The 20,670-nt window shown below is 38.4% G+C and overlaps 1 protein-coding gene across 1 annotated transcript in view; it reads right to left on the bottom strand.

Annotated features, from left to right (window-relative positions):
• Positions 1 to 20,670, bottom strand: part of LOC134425697 (collagen alpha-6(IV) chain-like) — a 108,541-nt gene that overhangs the window by 65,230 nt on the left and 22,641 nt on the right. The window contains exon 3 of the mRNA XM_063170556.1: positions 6,340 to 6,423. The gene's annotated coding sequence lies outside the window, so the exon portion shown is untranslated. The remainder of the gene's footprint in view (positions 1 to 6,339; positions 6,424 to 20,670) is intronic.

The following is a 20,670-nucleotide window of genomic DNA, read 5'->3' as shown; positions in this document are numbered from 1 at the left end:
AAAAAGGAGCTTTTTAAATGCCCGATTTGCTTCCCAAACAGTGTAAAGACTTAAAAATCCTGGGTTAAAGCTCACATGGAGCACAATTACTTGAACAGTGACACATCTTCATTGGGTTTTTCTAAGCCATCTGGAAGTGCTCTGTGGAGCACAGCTTGAAGACCTGTGTTCTGGTTGATTTCAAAGGTCCCCACTGCAATTACAAAATCTGCTGCCCTTGCAGGCAGAGTGAAAAACAGTTTCAGGTCACAGAGTTACCTCACCCACCCTGGTGACACAGAAATGCCATGGATCCTGGTTAGTTTTGAAAGCTGTGGAAATCTTCTTAACAAGATATATTTCCTAGAATATACTCAGCCTCCCTTAGTACACATGTCCTCTCAGACAAAACTGCAAACCAAGGGTTTGCTGCCAGAGCCTCCATGGTCACCCTGCTTCAACACAGTTGTTACTGATACTGAATTCTACAAAAAGATGGGGGTCTGTCCCCATGAAAAGTCTTCCCAAAGAGATGATGCAAGACTGCACATAGGAACAGGTTTGGTCTTGATACCCATTGCATAAGGAACCCTTTCAAATGCAATGAGTTTGGTTTTATTTCTGCTGCTTTAGTATTTGGCATGGTTCTCATTAGAGAGCTAAGCTCAGTGTATTTAGGTTCAGTCAGGACAACATGTACAATAATTGTTTAATGCTACATTTGGCAAAGTTTGTTTTATTACTTTAAAAAAAAACAAACCTTGGCAGTTGTTAAAAAAAGCAGCTGGCACGTAACTTGTTTGACTTAACTATTACCTCATTTTATTCCAAAATATTTCCAGAACTTCTTAATGACAGCAAACAGATGGTCAACATTTTTCAATGCTATAGATAATCCTCTTCTCAAACCAAATGATGGCATTTTATATGTTTAACCAGAAGGGAACTGGAACAAGAATTAGACATTATTTACATATAGTCTATCTTTACAAAAATAACCAGATAACAATCCTAGTATTACTTGTACCTGAATCCATGGTGAGTGCATTTAGCACTGCTCACACCTTGGCATTGTCAGTTTGAAAGAAATGGCAGCATCCCACAGTCTGTTTTGAATTTAACTGGTCAACCTGCAGGCCATGGGTATCCAAATGGCAGCACTATGTCCCGCAGTGCTTGTCAAGCCAGGGAGTAGGAAGCCACATTGAAACACAGAGAAGTTTGAACCAACAGTATTAAAGAATTTTGTCACCAGCGAATATGTTTGTGTAAAGCACTTCTGCAAAAAAAGAATCATTTTGTTGAGTCGACACTTTCAAAGAAATTGTGTTTCATCAGGAAATCTCTGACTGCTCCAAAGAGAGTGATTAACCAGCCAAAGCAGAAATCAGCAAACATTATTAACAATACCATTTGTAATTATTACAATCTCATAACAAAGAAAGGTCAACCAATCTTCAACTAATTATCACAAGAGAGACACTTCGTACACCCAGCATTAAGTTGAGGGGATTAGTTCCAGACAAAAGTTAATCTAAGATCTCTTGCCAGTGCGACATTAGTTTATGTTAGATAACAATTAGATTAATCATCCAAAGTTCTGACCTCACGTTACACTGTTCACTGCATGGAGGTTGAGGATCTGTCTAGCTTTTCTTGCTTCTTTGAATACCATAGTTATTCTATCAAAAACTGATTGCCCAGAGATAATTTACACTACATTTACTGTCATCATTTTAACTTCACAAAAATCATGGGGAATTGCATGTGTCTCTGGGCACATCAACCTTTCATTCAGATAGCAACCACATTTTTCAGCAATCTCTCAATCTTAGTCAATTCCTCCTATTCACAGTGCTTTGCTGCAGCCCGTGGTATAGTCAAGGAGTAGACAGAGAGGATTTTGTTGGAGTGGGACCAGGTCAGGGGATGGGTTGCCTGGCACATCTGATGCACTCCAGAAGTCCTTTAATGGACCAGTGTAAAGTGTCCACCATGTCCCCAGAACCAATTGCCTCATTCTACAGATACACCCCTTTCCAGCCACACCAGCTGCTAGAAACAGTCTCTGTGAAGATATTTTTTGAGACAGAAAAGTGGTTCTATAGTGCCATTAATAATTTTCTAATTGATAATATAATAAAATTTGAATGGGTTTTAAAGAACATATTTTATATATATATATAGACATGATTACACATTACAGGGAAAAAATATATAATTAGCAATACCAATTTTTCCCAATTTACAGCACCTGTAAGCTGTAAAAGCTGCCTGGGACACAGCCTCTCCTGAGTAGTTTGTGAAGCCTTGGAAACAATTTAAAAATTGTTGTTCCTTAATTTCTTTTTTGGTGGGGGAGAATGAAAAAACCCAAAAGATTAGCTCCAGCACATGTTGAGCAAAGTTTAAAACAAACTCTAATATTGTTATAAATTCCAAGATAAGTGAACAGGCATCAGGAGAAGGTATACTTGCAACAAAGACTGGGTCTGCTACTTTATCTTCGTGAGTGTTTGAAAGTTGATGACATTATAAAAACAAAAAAGCCAACATTATTATAAACAAATGCAAAATGAGCTGCAAAATGAAATTGTGCAGGCAGCCAACTATTTAGTGCTTCTTGATACTCTGAAAGTATGAAAAATGCCTCCTGTTCCCTGCTGACTTATCTGCAGAGCATTTCTTAGCAAGACAGCCACCAATACAGCATGAAACTCTCAGCAGCATTATCCCTGCCCATAAACTGTGGACAAACAGTGAGTAAGTGGAATGAAAAACACTTTTTAAAACACAGTAAATTCTTCTGACAGTCCCAAAAATCTTCTAGCTGGAGATCACTCACCTGCACTGAAACTGAACATATCTTTGCACTAGGATAGGAACTAGTATAAGAATTTACATTCGCCTCCTCATTTAACTTTTTATTTAATATGGTTGATTTTCTTTCACCTTTCCTCTTGTGCTTCATAATTTAATATAAAGCACTTTTTCTGCCCATCAGTTGTTGTTCTTAAAGATGACTGTATGTAAGTCTTGTATGCAAAAGTGGGTTCAGTGTAAGTTTGTGTTCAGACTGTCTCCTGTCCCAAAAAATTGTATGTACCAGGGTTCATTTGGGTACTATCACACCAGAATTCCCTTTCAAATTGCCTTAGCTGGATAACTGGTATCTCAGCTGGCCAGAAAAATGAGAGTAGGGACACAGAGATTTAGAAGATGCATACGTTCACCTAGAGACTCCAGCTAGGCAGGGCGTATGTAGCCTCTGGGAAGCTCTTTGCAGAGCATTACATTAACTTTCATATCAAAATCAGTACAAGTTCTAGCAAAGCAGTTTAGGGGAACAACCAGATCCAAAACTCCTAGGTTTCTGGGCTTCACTTGCTATTATATCTACTGTTACCCTATCATACCATGCGTAGATATCCTCTTGAGCACTTCAGTAGTAAGAGCCACACACTCAATTTAACCTTTTAACTTGACCTCTGAGAAAACCTCCAGACAAGGTCCTACCTGGGACCCTCCAGTGGAGACAACACTTCTCCATGAAGAACCGGACTTCTGCACAAATCACTGGATTGCTACTCACACATCTTTACAAGACAAAAACTGATAAGGAGGGGAGAATGGCTGCAATGGCCAGGAGTTTGGCCACTGAATTACACAGAGACAGGCTTTTCATTAACTCATCATTAGATAAAAGAACCAATTCTGAATCACTGGCTACGAACAAAATGCTTCCATAACAGATTTCTCCTTGTGCAGGCCTCACAGTAAATTGGATCATATCAAGATTCAATGCACAGCCTAAAATTGGTACAAGGTAACATTACTGCTTTTCAAATGTAAGGCAAGCATTCAGACAACAGAAGGGAAATTTTGTGCTTTTAGGAGATGTGCCTTACCACACTGCTAGGAGAGTTCCCTAAGGGGTGCTAGAGAAGCACTCTACCACCCTTCCTTCAGAAAAGAATCTCAATTATTCCACAAATTGCTGACTCACTGCATAGAGATTAGTCTTCTAACAAGGTCAGTCTTACAGATAGTGAGATTATACTGGTTTGTTGAGTTTTGGGGTGGGGTTTTTTTTGGTTGGTTGGTGTTTCTTTGTGGTTTGTGGTGTTTTTTAATATATCCTGCACATACAGCAGCAGTCTATAGCAAAAACAAGAACGTGGGCACCTGTGGATTACACACATCTGCATCCCGTTTCTAGAAACATCTCTTACTAATCAAGTAGTCTGAGGCAGTTTTTACATTTTTATTGCCTAAATAAAAAGTTTAAAGCTTGATCTGATCAAAAGTGCATTCAAGGAGGACATTTAAGGACATTGTCTATATTATTTTCATTAAGCTGTCAGCTTATTGTCATTTTTGTGCTTTTTAGCTATTTTCTTCTTTCAAAAAGAAAGCTTAGCTTTATTCTGATCTGGTTAATTGTGGAAAATTGACAGCTGAAATATTTTTACACAAAATATGGATTCAGGGCATTGACAAAGTCCTGTCTCTGTTTCTGAACTTAAAGGCTTTGCAGCAGTGGGGAAGCAGCTAGGCAGGAAGCCAAGGAATTAGCCTCAGGCTGTACAGTGCAAGAAACAAGCTGTGCTGCAGGATACATAATCACACCATCCCTTCCCAGTTCAGCCAGTCACCTCCATATCCTCAGGCATGGCAGGCCTCCAGTAGCTGCCTGCAGATGTCCAAGAAGGTGTCAGGAGGGCTCAGCACACTTGATGGAAGTAGTGTTGTAAAAGGGAAAGATTACCACTTGTAGCAGACACTCCACTCCATGGACAGGTCTCAGCAGGATGGAATATGTGTTTGGGGGACTGAAAATGCTCAACCCATACAGGTCGCATAAGAAATAAGCTAAAAGCCAAATGAGTTCTCAGGTCAGCAATGAAAACAGCCTAAAATCTTTGTGACATCTTAACAAAAGAGATGCCAAGAGCTCAAACTGCAAGGTCAACAGCATTGTGGCCACTTCAAACAATCAAGTTGGACCCAGGAATGTAGAGAGACAGAAGAATGATGCTCATTGCTGTCTAAAGGTCAAAGCATTTACAGGATATTGTGTTCCAGAACCAAACTAGGTCTGTCCCTTACTGTATCTAATCACAAAGGTATTGAGCAATTCACTTTAGTTCATATTCTAGGGTATATTGAGAACTTCCTTGCAAAGTTTTTCTGCTTATCTGTTTAGACATGCTTTCCCCTCCACCACAAGATGAACTAAAAGAATTTTTATATTTCCAGAGCAAACACATCACCAGTTATCAAATAAGCATTCACACTCTGTCTGTAATTAGAAAAAACATAATTTTTAAAACAATCATTTTTAAATGGCAACATTTTCCTAAATTCAACTCAAAAAGTAATGCCTTGCATATACACATACTGTGTCACTAAAATAGACTGGAAAAAAATCAGGATTGCTGGTGTTTAAATAATACTCTTTTTTTTTTTTTGGTTTTGCTCAGAGGATGAGTTTTCAATATGATTTCAGGAAGTACAGCTGATTAATTAACCAAGACAACTTGTATTATTTCCCTTCTCTTTAAGCCTTTCAAATTCCTCAAGTACCTACTGTGTGCTCTTTCCTCCTTTCATCTCCAAAAGCAAAATCTGTAAGATTCATTTTCATACATGTTAAAATGCTCTAGAGCTTAAGATAAAACATTAAGTAGATGGTGTCTGGACAAAAATTAACATTGCAATTGAAGGCAGAGTGAAATCAATTACTGCATTCCCCTAAGAGAGGAGATAAGTAGCTGCATTAAGATAAGTTGTAGTCTGCTCATAAAAGCAAAAGAAATAAAGATTTTTACAGAAATCTTGCTTAAACATTTGGCTTCTTCAAATGAAGACTTTGGAGAGAAAGACTTTAGCTACACAACCAACTTCCTCAAAGGGAATTGCTTAGATCCATTTTGAGTTATTACTCCTCCACAACCAAATACACAAATCAAAAACACTTCCACAAATAAACAGAAGCTATTCCAGTAAGGCCTGGGCAAAATCTGTACTAGAAGCCCACACTACTTTGATTTTCCTAATTTTAATTGTTGTAATCTACTTAAAAACCATCTGACTTCTTTTGAACTAGGGCTCAGATCTCATAAAGAAATAGGATTCTATTGAAGACTCATTACAAAGTGAGCCATTTGTAAATCTTTAGAACAGCTTTTGAAATCTTGGCCAGGAACATTTGAAATGCAGCTGGTCTTCATCATTTGTCATTTCATGAGGTCATTAGATTGAGAATTACACATATTAACATGGTGTTTATTTATTCATTTATTTCTAAAAAGATTGGTAAGAGGCAAGGACAAGTTATATTAGTGTAAACAAACTTACCCGTGCACCCTTCTCTGGAAAACATTTGCATCCAGCACTGCAGTTGCGGCCCCCACATGGCCCAATGTAGGACTTCTTTCCACCCTAAAAAGAAAGAAAAATTTTGAAAAAATCGAATTTCATAACTGTTTGTTAGCTGAAGAAGATCATCTTTAATTAAAACACTTGCTCTGTCAACACTTTTCACCTACATTACCTTTGTTGTGTGAATTTTCTGGGAAGTAATTGGGCAAAGTTACATTTTAAATTTTCCACAGTTGAGTCCTTTTCAGAATCACCAAGTAAACAGAAAAAGTTGGGCTAGAAATTCTTTGAGGACAAGTGAATTTACACAAGTTGGTGCTCTTCTGCAAGGTGCAGAGTGCTTCCCCAGGCTCTCAACCCACGAAACTAGATGATGTTTTGAGATTCTCAGTACACTATTAGACTAGGATCATAATTGGTAACAGCAACTTGTGCCTCAGCCATCCTGCATAAACAAGTATCTTTACATCAATAGGAACTATCAAGACAAATTTAATTTTGGGACCCTTCCATGTTTCTAAGAACAAGAAGCTGCATCTCTAAAGCACAAGAACAAAAGCTACTGGATGAGAGAAAATGGCATTTTTAACTAAGAACACATGTACAAGGAAGTGTGTAGGAAACCACCGTGGATTTGGATTTAAACTGAAAATATATTCCCAATTTTCTGCACTGGCATTAGTTGTTTCAAGAATAATTACAATATTTATGTCAATCAGAAGTCCCTATATCACAAGCTTAATTCCCAGCCAATAGAGTGCATGAAAGTTAACAACATGAATTTAGTTTATAGAGTTTGACCTGCTTCCACACTAAACAGGTTTGAAGGACTGGGCTTCCCAAAGCCCTGCAATAAGTCCTGGATAAAAGGTCCCCTTTAGCAATGTAGTTTTGTCACACACTATGAAAACCCCTCTTAAAGGAAACTTTCACTGTCCAGCATGTTCAGGTACAGTGCCTGGGTTTGAAATTCGGAAAGGAATAAACATTTAAGCTACTCATATGAAGGTGATCAAACTAAATGCCAAAACAAGTTCAGACTGGAGCCAAAAATTTCTTTACTAAAAGCATTCACAGGAAATATTTTTAGAGCCTTTAAAATTTTCTGACAGTGAGGAACATGAAAAATGAAAGACAATTCATGCAAGCTTCTCAACTTTTGAGCTTCTTTGAACCAGTTTTCTCAAAGAAAGTAACTAGTCTGATATCACTTGATCAGTGTTCTGCTGAAGATAAATAAAAACCTCTACACATGCTAATATTTATGCTGTTTTGCTAAATTAAACACCTTTTAGATATTAACAAAAAGCCTTAAATCCAATCTCCCATACTTCCCTATCCAGAAAGAAGTGTTATCTCTTGCTGTAAAATAGTCATAACAACCTTCAAGCAAATCTAAGAAGTATCAAGTTTTAAAAAAATCCTATGAAACACTGTGCAGACATTGTGGCAGCTTTGTTCAGATGAAGCCCCATTAGATATGGGGCTTTTGGACTACTCATTAAAATCCTATGGTAGGATCTAACACCAAACTGGAACTGAAGAAAGGCACCAAAAGAGAGGCACCATAATGGGAAATGCACCACAGACAATTCTGCCAGCAGCAGAAAATCAAGAATGAAGTAGAGGTAAAAGAAAACCAAACAGCTAAGAAAACAAAAATTACCAGCCAGCCTATAAACTACTCAAAAGCAAAGAGAAGGAGACAAACTGTATCTGGAGGTTATAGAATAGACTGTAAGAGCATCTCCAAGCTTTCTCCTCAGACAAGGAATGGTCACCATGAGTCTGCAATGTGCAACAGCAAGGGCTCAGTACAGAAAAACTGGTCCTTATCTTAATGGACACCCAGCTGAGAGGTCATTTCTTTGTCAACCTGTTTTTAGAGTGAAGAGCACTGAGATACATATTTTCCCATGCTTATATGCACATTTCACAATGGAGATTTGGACCCATTGCTAAGCAATGCATATCTCTATTCCTGACACTTAACCTTACATTTAAACTCTTCACACAGCTTTATGCCTCCAGGTAGTCAGATTATGCTTCCCCAGACACTTATTCAACCTTGAATTCTTCAAAGATTTAAACTTCCAATCAACTTTTTCTCCAGCTTATTCCTTGTTCCAGCAGCCACTTTCACAAGCCCTGGGGGCCCATGTTTCTGTCCATTTGATGGCTCCCAGGAGTGAGCAGTGGCAAAGAAGTTCCCATTCACCATAGATCTGCATCCCCCTGAGCTCACTGCCTTGCAGTAGTCACTGTCTCCAAGCACTAATCCCCTGCTCTGGTAGCAGTCAGGTCTTTCCCAGGGGCGAGGACTGGACAAATATCCATGATTTTTTCTATCCCTCAGGCTCCTGCTGCTCCCATCATTGATGCAGTGTAGTAAATAAGGCTTTAGTCAAAATCCCACTGAAGTCAGAAGAAATATTTCTCTTTAAGTTATAGGAAGCTTCTCTTTAATTTATAGGAAGCTGGATAAAACTCTTACTGAGCTTTGTGAAAAACTGAAGATATGTCCTTCTTTTGTGTAAAATTGTGTTCACTATGTACTTCTAGGTTTCTTTTTCACAGCATGAGGATCACTTTGCTCACTTATGAATGAAGGCATTTGGAAAGGAAGCAAATCAAAGCCAGTTGGCTCCAAACCAGGTGTACATGTCCTGAGTATTTCATTTAGGGGAAGTAGCTGACATCAGACACTCCATGGCTATTTAAATCCTAAACAGCCATGTGCATAATATTTGTGAACACAACTCTAAAGGTTGCATGTAAGATTCTAGACAACAGTGTTCTCTTCTGAAAAGGTTAATACATTTTCCCATTCAAATATATGAATGTAAGGTCATTCAAACATTTACAGATTGTGACCTGACCCACATAAACATGAGCCTGTCACACTTGTTCTGTGCATGTTCAGGGAAGGGGTTTTTTTACTACTACTCTACCTTTCAGATTGATGAATATGCTCTTGAAAAAAATAAAGACTTAAAAAAAGGTTATTAGTTTTACTGGTAAGCTCCAGCACTATAAGAGAAATTAATGAAACCATTTTCATTTCATTGCATGGAAGCAGACCAAGATCTTGAAAAGAAAAAACAAAATAGCAGCACAAAAACTCATACTCTGAGATTTAAACAGCCATAATATCAACTGAGTAACATACATCCTGATTTTAACTGAGTTATTTCAGGCTTACATAAGAATCACTACCATGATTTCAATGTAGAAAAAAACCAAAACACTCTATTTGAGAAGAATTGATACAAGTGAGAAACTATTATTAAAAGCTAAGAGTCATTGTAAGGACAATTTTCCTCTCATGCTCCTGGTGTACCTCTATCAAGCATCTATGTACAGTTGATTCATGAAGAAGCAGTGGCATTCAAATCTTTCCATTGACTTCAGCTTGTTCTGGACTGGAGCCAAAGAGTAAAGAGACCTCACAGCTGTGATGCCAAAAGAGGTGTCCCAGAATGTTCATTCCAACTTCTCTAGAGCAACATACAAGGCAACAGAATAAAAGTACATGGCCTGGAAGGACCTGCCTGCAAATACAAAAATTGTAGGTAGGAGCAGGTAAACCATCTAACAAAGGACTTGATCTTTCCGCTGGGGAGTAACAGTGACAGCAGGATGAGCACAAGGAACTGCTCATGAACAGAGCCTCTGAGCCAAGGGGCTTTTGAGCCATTTCTTCACATGGACAACTTGGGCTGCAGGCTCAGCTGACTCAGCATTAAACACTGCCCAAAACACAGATGGGAGCTGCAAACTGGGAGTTCCAGCCAGTCAACCCTCACTGCACTTGAGTCTAATCCTTTGCTATTCTGATTGCATCCTTCAAGGTATTGTAAAAGAATTTGTGTAACCACCAATGTCACTGAAGCCATCACCAATCCTGCTCAAAGGAATACCATTGGTTTCAATTATTTTCATTCCAGTTTCTTCCATTAAATTCTCTCCAAAGTAAAACAACTTGTGTCCAAAAAAATAACCAAAATCCCCCCAGGTCTGCTCTGTTTGTGCGTATATGGCACACATATCCACATTACTATTAATTTTTTTATTAACTACTACTTTATTTCCCTAATGAAAACATGACCTTCCCAAAAGCATGACCGCACACTGCTGTACCCTGTTAAATATATATTTCATGAAAAAAACCCAAAAGAATCCATTCTACAATTCCATGCTTAATTCTGACATCATTGGGACTAAAGAACACAGCTGAATGCCCTGCTTAACAGAGATGAACTTGGGCACATGCTGGCTTTGCTCAGACAAAGCCTCAGAAACACCCACAGGACACCTCCCTGAGCACAGAACAATCCTGCAAAGAAACAAGGATATGCATTAGGTCCTCCTGGATTTGCCTCAGCTTCCACAAAGGCTACAGCAGTACAGCAGACTGGCCTTCCCTGCCACAGATGACTCTGAACATGACAAGGAAAGAAAAACCAAATAGCACAATTCCTTCTTTAGAAATAATCACCTTGAGAAAGATGAAAATGCCTCTATAACTATAAGAGAAGCAGTGTTATTCCTAAACACAAGAGAAGTGTGTGAAAATCCCTTTTTTATCTGACACTTTTATTTTATTTTAAATAAATATGTCATGCAGCTTCTAGCTGGAATGTGGCACTTGTTTCCCTTGATTAGCCCATAGGAAAAAATAAAATGTTTGGAATATTACAGATTCCTTCCTTGTCAGATTAGGAAAAGGCTGCCCTCAGCACTGAATGCCCAGGTATGCACATTTGCACAGACATTGAAAAAACCTAGACAGCAACTTTTCTCCACAGCAAAGTGACAGAAATAATAAAGAATCCTTATTAGTCATAGCCATTTTATACCTCTAGTATTTGCAGAATGCACACATAGGAAAGCTCCTGCATCCCCATCCCACAACATAGAACATAAAAAAAAGTCTGGGACAACTTCAACCACCAGATTAGTCTGACAATTCTTACTCTACAAAGTCCATATTTTGGGGACGGAATGCAAGCACTCCTAACAGCAGCAGGGACTCCAAATCTGCACTAAATAATCTCACACAGTGCCTTGTATTCAAATCCCTGGTCACATTATCAAGTCACTCATTAAGAAACTCTGATGTCCCATGCTTAATTACCAGAGGACTACAGTTCTGAAAATGAAAGTGAGTGACTAACAACTGAGTTTACTTTAAGAAATGTTCCTATAGAAAGAGATTATTGCTCCGGGAGCTTGTCATTAATAACTGTGGAATTAATTAATAATGGAATTTATACACAGATGGGCTGGGCATGTCTATTTTATACAAAAACAATTACCTATGCCTGTATCCCAAAAAAATGGCTACAGACTCAGTATTTGTCTGTTCAGATAATTAATATACTTACCCCAGATTAAATATCCAAAATCAATGGCACACATCAGCTGCAGATGGTGGAATCTGCCAAGAACCACTCTCATGAGCAGCAAAAGTTGGCAAAGTATGATGGCCCATGGGTATAAAGTTTACCCATCTTTCCTAGGTCACCTACAATATCTACACCAAGGTCACTCCTTCCTTTTGGGTGGCACAGATAAACAACTCAGCAACCCATTTGCTCTCACCTAAGCTTTCACCCTATTTTTTAAATAGACAATCTTCATCACACATTACAGAAGGGCCAAAAGGCCCAAACAGCTGAAAGTCTATATAATTATAGAGTATCTAAATAAAAACATATGCAGTCATCTCCTGGAACTGTCAGAAGACAACCTGTTACAGTACCAACATGATTAACTCTTTAGCTTCCATCTCTGTAGACATCCCCTTGCACTTTGTGATCCTGAAAATAAGAGCTGGCTTGGATGTGGATGCATCCTCACTAATTTCCCTGGAGGTTTTGTCATTGACTGAAGCAAGAACAGAGTAAAGCCACTGCAAATAGCACAGTGAGACATCCCATTGTGTTTTAAGTCCTCTAGGAAAGATTTACTACATCAGCTTTGGAAAGTACCATGCACATAGCGTCTTCTTGGTTAATTAAATCACAAAAGAAACCAGGGAGGCACTGCATGCTCCACCCACAAAATACTTCAAAGAGTAGAATCACAGAGAAATTGCTCTCCTTTAGGGGAAAAAGATGTCTGCTACTATGTTTGTGTCCTTGCACAATGGGTCCTTGCTGTTAACTAATGTGTGGGCACCATACTAGCAAACATAATTAAGAAAAAAATATTTTTTTAAAAAGTATCTTTGGAGCTGCTCTTCTATCCTCTATGCTATTTCTAGTGTACTATTTCTATCTTCAGGGAGTGGGACTTATCAAGTCTCAACATGTCCCAGCAGCATACAACTGTCTACTCTTGGCTGTTAACAACTTTGCACTCTTGATTGGTCATTTATCCTTTATGAGAAATGTAGAATACCACCAGGACATGAGTACCATTTACAAACATCTCGTGCTAGCACAAATGTCAGTGATAAATCAGTTCCTCTATGTTAAAATGAAAAATAATTAATATAGTACATGCTTAAAACTGCATGTACATCTGTGTGCACCTTCAACAAAGCAAACAAATTAAAAGTAATAAGAGTAAAATTCAGACATGTTGTTTGTCTGTAGCCCTACAACTCTGCAAAACAGAAGTTCCATAAAAGGCCCATCCAAGCAGCAAATGCAGTCTAAATGCCCTTTGAAGTCCAAAGGCTGCCCATTTAGTCCCTAACAGAGGATAAATCAGTTGGCAATTAAGAATTTCCCAATGCTATAAAAATATCAGAATTACAAAGAGTAAGCAATAGGTAGAAAATCGTAAAAGTAAATTATGTTAAAAAACCAAGAGTATGCATTTGAGATACTATATCATCATGCAAGCAGGCTTACATAACTAACCATGGATTTACTAAAGTAATTCCCTTTTCTAGCTAGTTGTAGAGACTGAAGTGACTTTGATGAGCCCTCCTATAATACTGATGAAAATAACCATATGTTTCTAAACACAGCTTATCTATAAACACATTTATCTTAATGTTCTCTACAAACACAGTGGTGGTCCTGCAAAGTATTTTTCAAACAAACTATCTCTGGGAAGAGACAGGGAGGGCAAAAATTTTATCTACTGGAAATACTACATTTCTTACATTTTTTCATTCCATAGGGAACAAAGGTTAGGAAAAAAGAAAACCTGAAAAATTAGTCTTTCCAGGATAAAATAAAATGGATGTTTCTGACATTGGAGAAAGATCTGGGCACACCTTTTAAGTTCTGTAGCAAGACCCAGGAGCTTGGGTTTCAGCAGCACATGAACCCAAAAGCCTGCAGGCTCTGGCTGCTGACGTGAAAAAGAAAAGAAAAAGGCAGGCAGAGACCAGGCAGGTTTTCTACAGAAAAAAAAACAAACCAACTTATTTCCCAGCATTCATCTACACCAACAGATTCTGTGGGGCCTCTCAAGTTTTACCCCCAGCAGTATTCCCAATGAAAGTTGCTTTCTCAAACCCATGGGAGCAAATAAAACACCTGTCCATCAGTTGGAAGCTAACAAAAGCAAGCAATCCCAAAATGCAGATACAAATGGTAGGGGTGAAGGGGTGCAAGGAAGAGACAGAACAGCTTCAGATCAGGCAGAGCAGAGTAACAAGGGCTTGGAGGACACAAGGCTGGGAACTCAAGACTTTTAGGCAACAGAAATACAAATTTCTTTTACAAATCCTTTCCAAATTCTGCCCAACCTGTATAAACAGCTACAGCCAAGACTGCTAGTTCCCTATCCTCCAGCTGAGTATGTCTGGGGTACTTTAAAAGATGCAGGTCCTGCACATTCTCAGGAATCCCTCTCTTACTTCACATTCACACAACAGCTCTGAGGGGAGCTCATCCCAGGCCCTGGAAATTCAAAGGGGGGACCAAGAAAAAAGAATACTGAAAGTGTGCTTTTCTGCACTTTTGCTCTGTAGAGCAGCAATGGCAGAGCCCCTGGAAGAGGCTCCTGGATCTGTCTCTGAACCTGGTAGGACACATGTGCAGGGCAAACATAGCACCACAGTCCACAGTTTTAGATAAACACTCAGGACTCTGAGGTTTCTGGTTTATCTGATGAATCCAAGACGTAAAATCAAACTGTGACTTTCTTGCCACAGAATAATCACACTTTTCTCTGTAGATATAGCACATAACATATACAACAGGATGTTGTATTTACTATTACAGCTGTTGGCTCAGATTTGTTTTCTGGGCTGCCCTTCTCATTTCACTGAGGCTTTCAAGCAACCTGTCCTTTCATGGTAAAACAACCCCTTATAGTAATTCAGCCAGCCAAGCCCTTCCCTGCAGGGCACAACTGCTTTGCTTAAGGATTCCCCTGCAGCCAGCCCAGCAAGCACAGTGCAGACTCACTACAGAGCACACTGCACACGACTGAGCTATTTGTAAATTAGGCAGCAACTTGAGAAACCAAAAAAGGCTAAGGTGTTCTAAACGCTGGAGAGGACCCTGGCATATCGTGGTAACTTCTCTTCTTAGTGGCATTGATAAAGGAGAAGTGAGAAAATATAAACTAAGGTAAACTATAAAATATCAAAGGAAATTTAAGTAGTTCCATTGTGTAGCCATGCATTTAATTTACTGTTAGGCCTATTTAATTTCAAGTAACACTTCAGAGCAGAGCGGATGTCTATTCATCAACTGTGGATCTTGTAAAGTTTTGCCAAGACAAAATGTACAGTCCCCATTATGGATAATCTTACCTGTCTGGAGTGGGAAAAGACAAAAAGCCTTTATAACATTTATCTAGATTAAACAGATCAGAGGAGGCATAGCTTGATGCAGTATTTTGACAGGACAAGAGTATGTTTGCTGAGGAATAGGTACTGATTAAATCTGAGACAAAGTGTGCTGCCACACTTTCTCCCAGGAAACCAAAAAAGGACAGAACATAGAACTGGCAGAATAAATGTGTGATTTTACTTACAAATATCCTGGGGTTTTTTTAAGCGTATTTCTAGGCTATTAAGCAGAGTATGAACTTTAGAATGGTATGCTTTAGAAAGCACAGAACCAAATGTCTTGGTTTGCTAGTACTGGATAAGGGAAGGAAAAACTGAGGCAAAAGGAAACTACTCTTAGCAACAGCTAAAAAAACTGAAAATGTGTCTTTGGAGACATCATTATCACAACTCCTCAACTGGAAAATAATGCAAACATTAATTTAAGATTTTAGTTTCATTTTTTCCTCTATGTAAGTAAAACTTTTTTTAGATTTTTTTTTGTTTCACATATTATTTTGTATGTTGGAGGACAGAAACCAAGACTTTTGTTTCAGACTCTTTTACAGATAAGAAAAGGCATATACTGAGCATATTCAACATGAACCTTCAGATGTCCACTTTGTCACAGAATCTGACATGAAATTTAAAGAAATATTTTTTCAGTCTTTATTAAACCATGCAAAGGAAAATCTGTCATCAGAAAGACTAAAACTATCTACAAAATTAGATTGTGGAGTCTGATGCAATTTAGAACCGAAATGCCTACTTTATATAATCTTCAGAACTCTTTCATGCCAGAGGCATAGATCTTTATCAATAGGTGTGTGTGCCCTTGCAAGCAACTGTTGGAAATGGTGACTTGTTAAAATTTTTAACCCTCTAATCCCCTTTTACCCCTGTCCAACCTAAAGCCATACCTTAGGACTTCCCATCTGGGAGATCGCACAAAACAGCTCAGGAAGTAAAAGCAGCTAAAATGAAGTCTTAACCAATTAACATTAAAAAATGGACAAAATGTTAAATAAAGAGTTATTTAATTCTGGAAGTCCAAGCAAGTATGTTTACAGAAGTTATTTTGTAAAACAATAAAGTTGTCCTGTAAGAGTACATCCATTCTGCTTAGGGCATTACCTTGCTCTGTCTTCCCTGAAACCCACCAGAGATAATAAAGGACAGATGTCACCTAAACAGAGAAACTACTACAGTGTAATTAAAAATCACAAAATTTCATTGAAATCAACATCTTATGACCTGTTTGTATAAATCCTCTCAAGCAGAGCCTCAGGACTGACTCCACTGTTGTGCAGTTAGAATTGCTCAGACATGGAGAACTCAGAGGGTAAAAGGCTTTTCACTTAAGAACCAGCTGCCACCATATTCAAAGTGAGTTTTACTAAAGAAAAAAAAAAAAAAAAGAAAAAAAAAAAGAAAAAAAACTGAAAAAGAAGATAAAAGAAACAAAAAAAAAAAGGAATTACTGCTCAGAATGGACACTGTAATAGTTGAAACCATACCACCAATAACTCATCTGAAACTTTCAAAGTGCCATAAGCTGAGCTTTGAGTTCATTTATTTCTTAGCTGTCAAGCATTGTGTGATAAGGGATGACTTACACTACACATACAGCACCTACCCAGGAGATTAAAAGTTGCTGTACATGCAATGTAGAAAACACACTACTAGAAAATTCTTAGTAACTTAATATCCAACCTTGAACATTATCACTCAGAACAGCAAACCCAACAATTCATGAAATGAAGATTAGTGCTAAAATTTACGGTCTCACTGAGCAACAAGCTAGCTAAGCACAGCTGTCCCTCCTGAGAAAAAAACACCCACGCTATTTCAAACAACTTTTTTCAAGGACTTTGCCAACTTAAGCAGTTTTTTTTATTTTTTGGCCACATGCATAATAATAACATCACAAATATAAGTAAAAAGTCGAATGGAAGAACAAACAATTCTTCTCTATACTGGATATTAATTTCTCCTGTGTGTTTTTGTACAGCGTGGCTTACTGTACTTTCACTTGCATGCTATTTAGTTCAAATTGTACTGTATCAAGAAAAGACCACTCCATTTTTTCCTTAATTGGCAAACTGGATTCTAACTTTTACACTGGCTCCCGTTGAAAAATACCATGGTTTGTGACACGAAACAAGAGATGTTCTTAAAATAACAGACTCAGAGATTTCCAAGTGCTATCACTCACAAGGAAATGCCAGGCAAAAGGAACTGCTCTTATTGGCAGGGACCTGCCCTACCATGTGCTGAGCACTCTGAGATTCAATGAGAGGACAGCACACTCAGCAAATCAAGGACTCTCTGAGAACCAACAGAAAATATGTCTAACACAGCACTGATGAAAAATCACATATGTATCTTCTAGGAAATTATCCATTCTTCCTTGGAATACCTAAGCATGAAACTTCCACAACAGGACTAGAATCAAAGTGGCTTATTTTAATGAAAATGTTCATCATTCTTGCACAGAAGGTCAACAAAACTGGTCCATTTCATCAAATTCCTCAAATTTGCTGAATCAGAATTATTTGGAGAAAAACTATTCCATCTAAGTGGTTAAATGCAGTTGTATTATTTGACAACTGGCTTATATGTATTGAGAAAAAATAGTAAATGTATGTATAGGTTTTATTGAACAAATCAGAATCATCTAGCTTTTAACTGTGTGGACCATTAATTACCATGAAAGTATCTCTTCCTTCTTCATCTAAGTAACTCCACAGGCACTGCTGTCAATTTTAAATTCTAAATTTTAACAGACCTTTACTTGATTCACTTGTATTTAAGTTTTCCAGCATTCAAATCCAACACCAGCCTTCCTGTGTTACACATAATAGAAACTAGAAGTTAACAGCATTTCTGGTTAGCTGCCCTCCCTCTTTCAACCAAGGCTTACCCCAGAACTTTATTTTTACACCTTTAATTTCTTCATCTGGTTATTCAAACAGGTTCTTCGCTGGCCTTTAGTCCAACCAAGTCCACTCACAAATCACCTGTGTTAATTTGCTGAAAAAGCTGTGGAGATTACCAGCAAATATAATTCAGGCAGAAAGACACGCTGGCTCCATGGTAACATGAAAGTCAATGAGCCCACCTTGAAACCTGGGAACAAAGGGCCCTTTCAGGACAGGGAGCAGAGGGGAGGGACCGTGTCTTATTGAGATGTTGGGTCCTTTCACATTGTTTGCCACTGAGATTTTTCTTAAGGAGAAAAGGCACGCTGTAAATTTGCCTTGCACAAGTTCATTTGATTTTGGAGCCTATTACCAAAACTCTGTTGAATTCCCCTTGACCAACCCTGCCCCAAAAAGCAGCAGAGCAGATCACAATGAAAGCCGACATCCTTGCAGCCCTGCTGCTTTGTTCAGGGATACAGAGTTGCAACATAACACACTGAAGAATTCTGATCCCACAATATCAGAAAAAAAAATGGCCTAGAGGATAATAGTATATCCTAAAGAAGAAACTTTGGAGAGAATTTTGGAAAAAACAGCAAATTTAGCATGAAAAAAGAAAAGCTATCCATCTAAACAGACAGAACACTTACAGACCTGCACTGAATTTCCCAAAGCCACCTCTGCCCTAGCATCAGAACAGGCTTAGTAATATTTGCATGCATTGCAATTTAGGAGAATATTTCAAGACTCCCATTGCATGGCCCCTTGAAGAGTTAAACTAGGCAGCAACACAGTTTAGATCTGGACGAGGGATAACTTAAAATTTAGTGTTTCGTGTTCCTCAAAATTTCTGAAAATGCAGGAGTGGAAAGAATTTATACTTTGAACTGTCCAGTAAGACTGAGTTATTTAGGTAACTTCAGATTAAATAATTTGCTTTTTACAAGATGATTTTACTCATCAAGTCTGAACGGATGTGACTCCCAGAGCTGCAAGGTTACAACAGCCATGTACCCATAGATGGACCTGGCCATTGCCTTGTGGGTTATAATCACAAACCTAACACTGAGCAGACCAGGTGTGTTCTGCCAATAAACACACTTTAGTTAGACTCCCCAGCCTCCTTTCTTCCCTAGCTGCTTTTTTACTTCAGCTATAGAAGGCTTGGGAGACAGGAAATGCAGAGGCAGAGACATCACCTTCCTGGGCTTGCAGGACACAAACATCCAGGAAACCTACAAAAGCTCTAGAAAATATTATTTACTATAGTGGTAATAATTGAAATCACCAAAACAACTAGCCACAAATTCTGGTTCAAATTCTTGAAGATGTCAAAACCATTTCAAATCAATTTTCAAAAAGCTATGTCTTGAAAGCCTTGTTTTCACTCTTACTGTGATTGTTCTTTCCATAGAACAGCAGGAAAAAAAAGAAAATCTAAAATCTAGTGAAGAAAATTTAAATAGTGTTATTGTTATAGGCCTACAAACCAAACAAATGCCATTTTGGTGAAGAAAATCAGTGTTTTCTGAGAGAATGCTTTGTACTGCAGGCATCATTACAGCACTTTGTATATAGCATTATTAACACGTGCAGAAACAGGGTACAGAGCAGAGCCATTCAGTACAGCAGTGAGACTATATCAGCAGGACAGAATACTAATACATGCACAGGATAATTCCAGGTAAGTATCAGGACTATTGGCCTCTATCCAATGTTAGAGACCTGAATAAGTAAAAAAAGTAGATAGTCTTGCTCAATAAGACTGACATCTGAGCTCACAACCCAATGAAACAGAGAAATTTTTGTAACAAATAACTGAGTAAGAAAATTATTAAAATAGACTTCCACAATTCCCTTCTGGTTAAAAGCCTCACACAAGAAAAAATTCAATTCTCCAGGCCTGAGCTCTGAGAACATCTACAGCACAAGGTAGTCACTGCATTATTCTCCAGAGGTGGATATAAAGCAACAGTGAGAAAGAGCTGTACAGTCCTGCAGTCCTGAAAGCCTCCTGCTAGCAACAATCTCCACCAGACAACTCCTGGGTATTTTTGCCACATTATCACCTATGACACACACACACAGAGAACACAATCTGGTTGCAATAGCACTAAACAGAAAAAGCATGTTTGTTTGAGAGGCCCCCTTCATTTGTGCAGCACTTTGAAGTTAAAAGTTTCTGCAACTTACTCAACAACTGCTGTAATTCTTCCTTCCTCTAGCTGAAATTTAAGTAACAAAGGTCAGTGAAAGGATGTATTGGAAGGATGTAACAGTTTTTAGAAGATAAACAGCTATGAAACTTCTTCAAGAAGGTGGCACATACACTTAGGCTAGTCTCAGCCTGATGCAAGTAGGAATGGGTGCTACATTACCCCTAAACACACAGGGACAAAACACATCTGCTGTGACAACATTCACAGTGTTTTCACTGACACTGTTCTAGCTTAGTTCCTTCACTCTGCCCAGTCAGTAAAAGTTTGAGTACATTTCTGGTACCTGAACAGGCCAGTCAGAGTTTGATTTGGCAAGGTTTACTCATACAATCATCCTTGTTTCACATTAATTCCTCTGGACTGCTGCCCCAAGTCTCATTTCCACTCACAGATTCCTCTCCCTGTCTTGTTGCTCCCCATT

This window comes from Melospiza melodia, chromosome 16 (assembly GCF_035770615.1).
Source record: "Melospiza melodia melodia isolate bMelMel2 chromosome 16, bMelMel2.pri, whole genome shotgun sequence".
Classification (NCBI taxonomy): domain Eukaryota; kingdom Metazoa; phylum Chordata; class Aves; order Passeriformes; family Passerellidae; genus Melospiza; species Melospiza melodia.
This window is presented reverse-complemented; position numbering and strand designations above follow the sequence as displayed.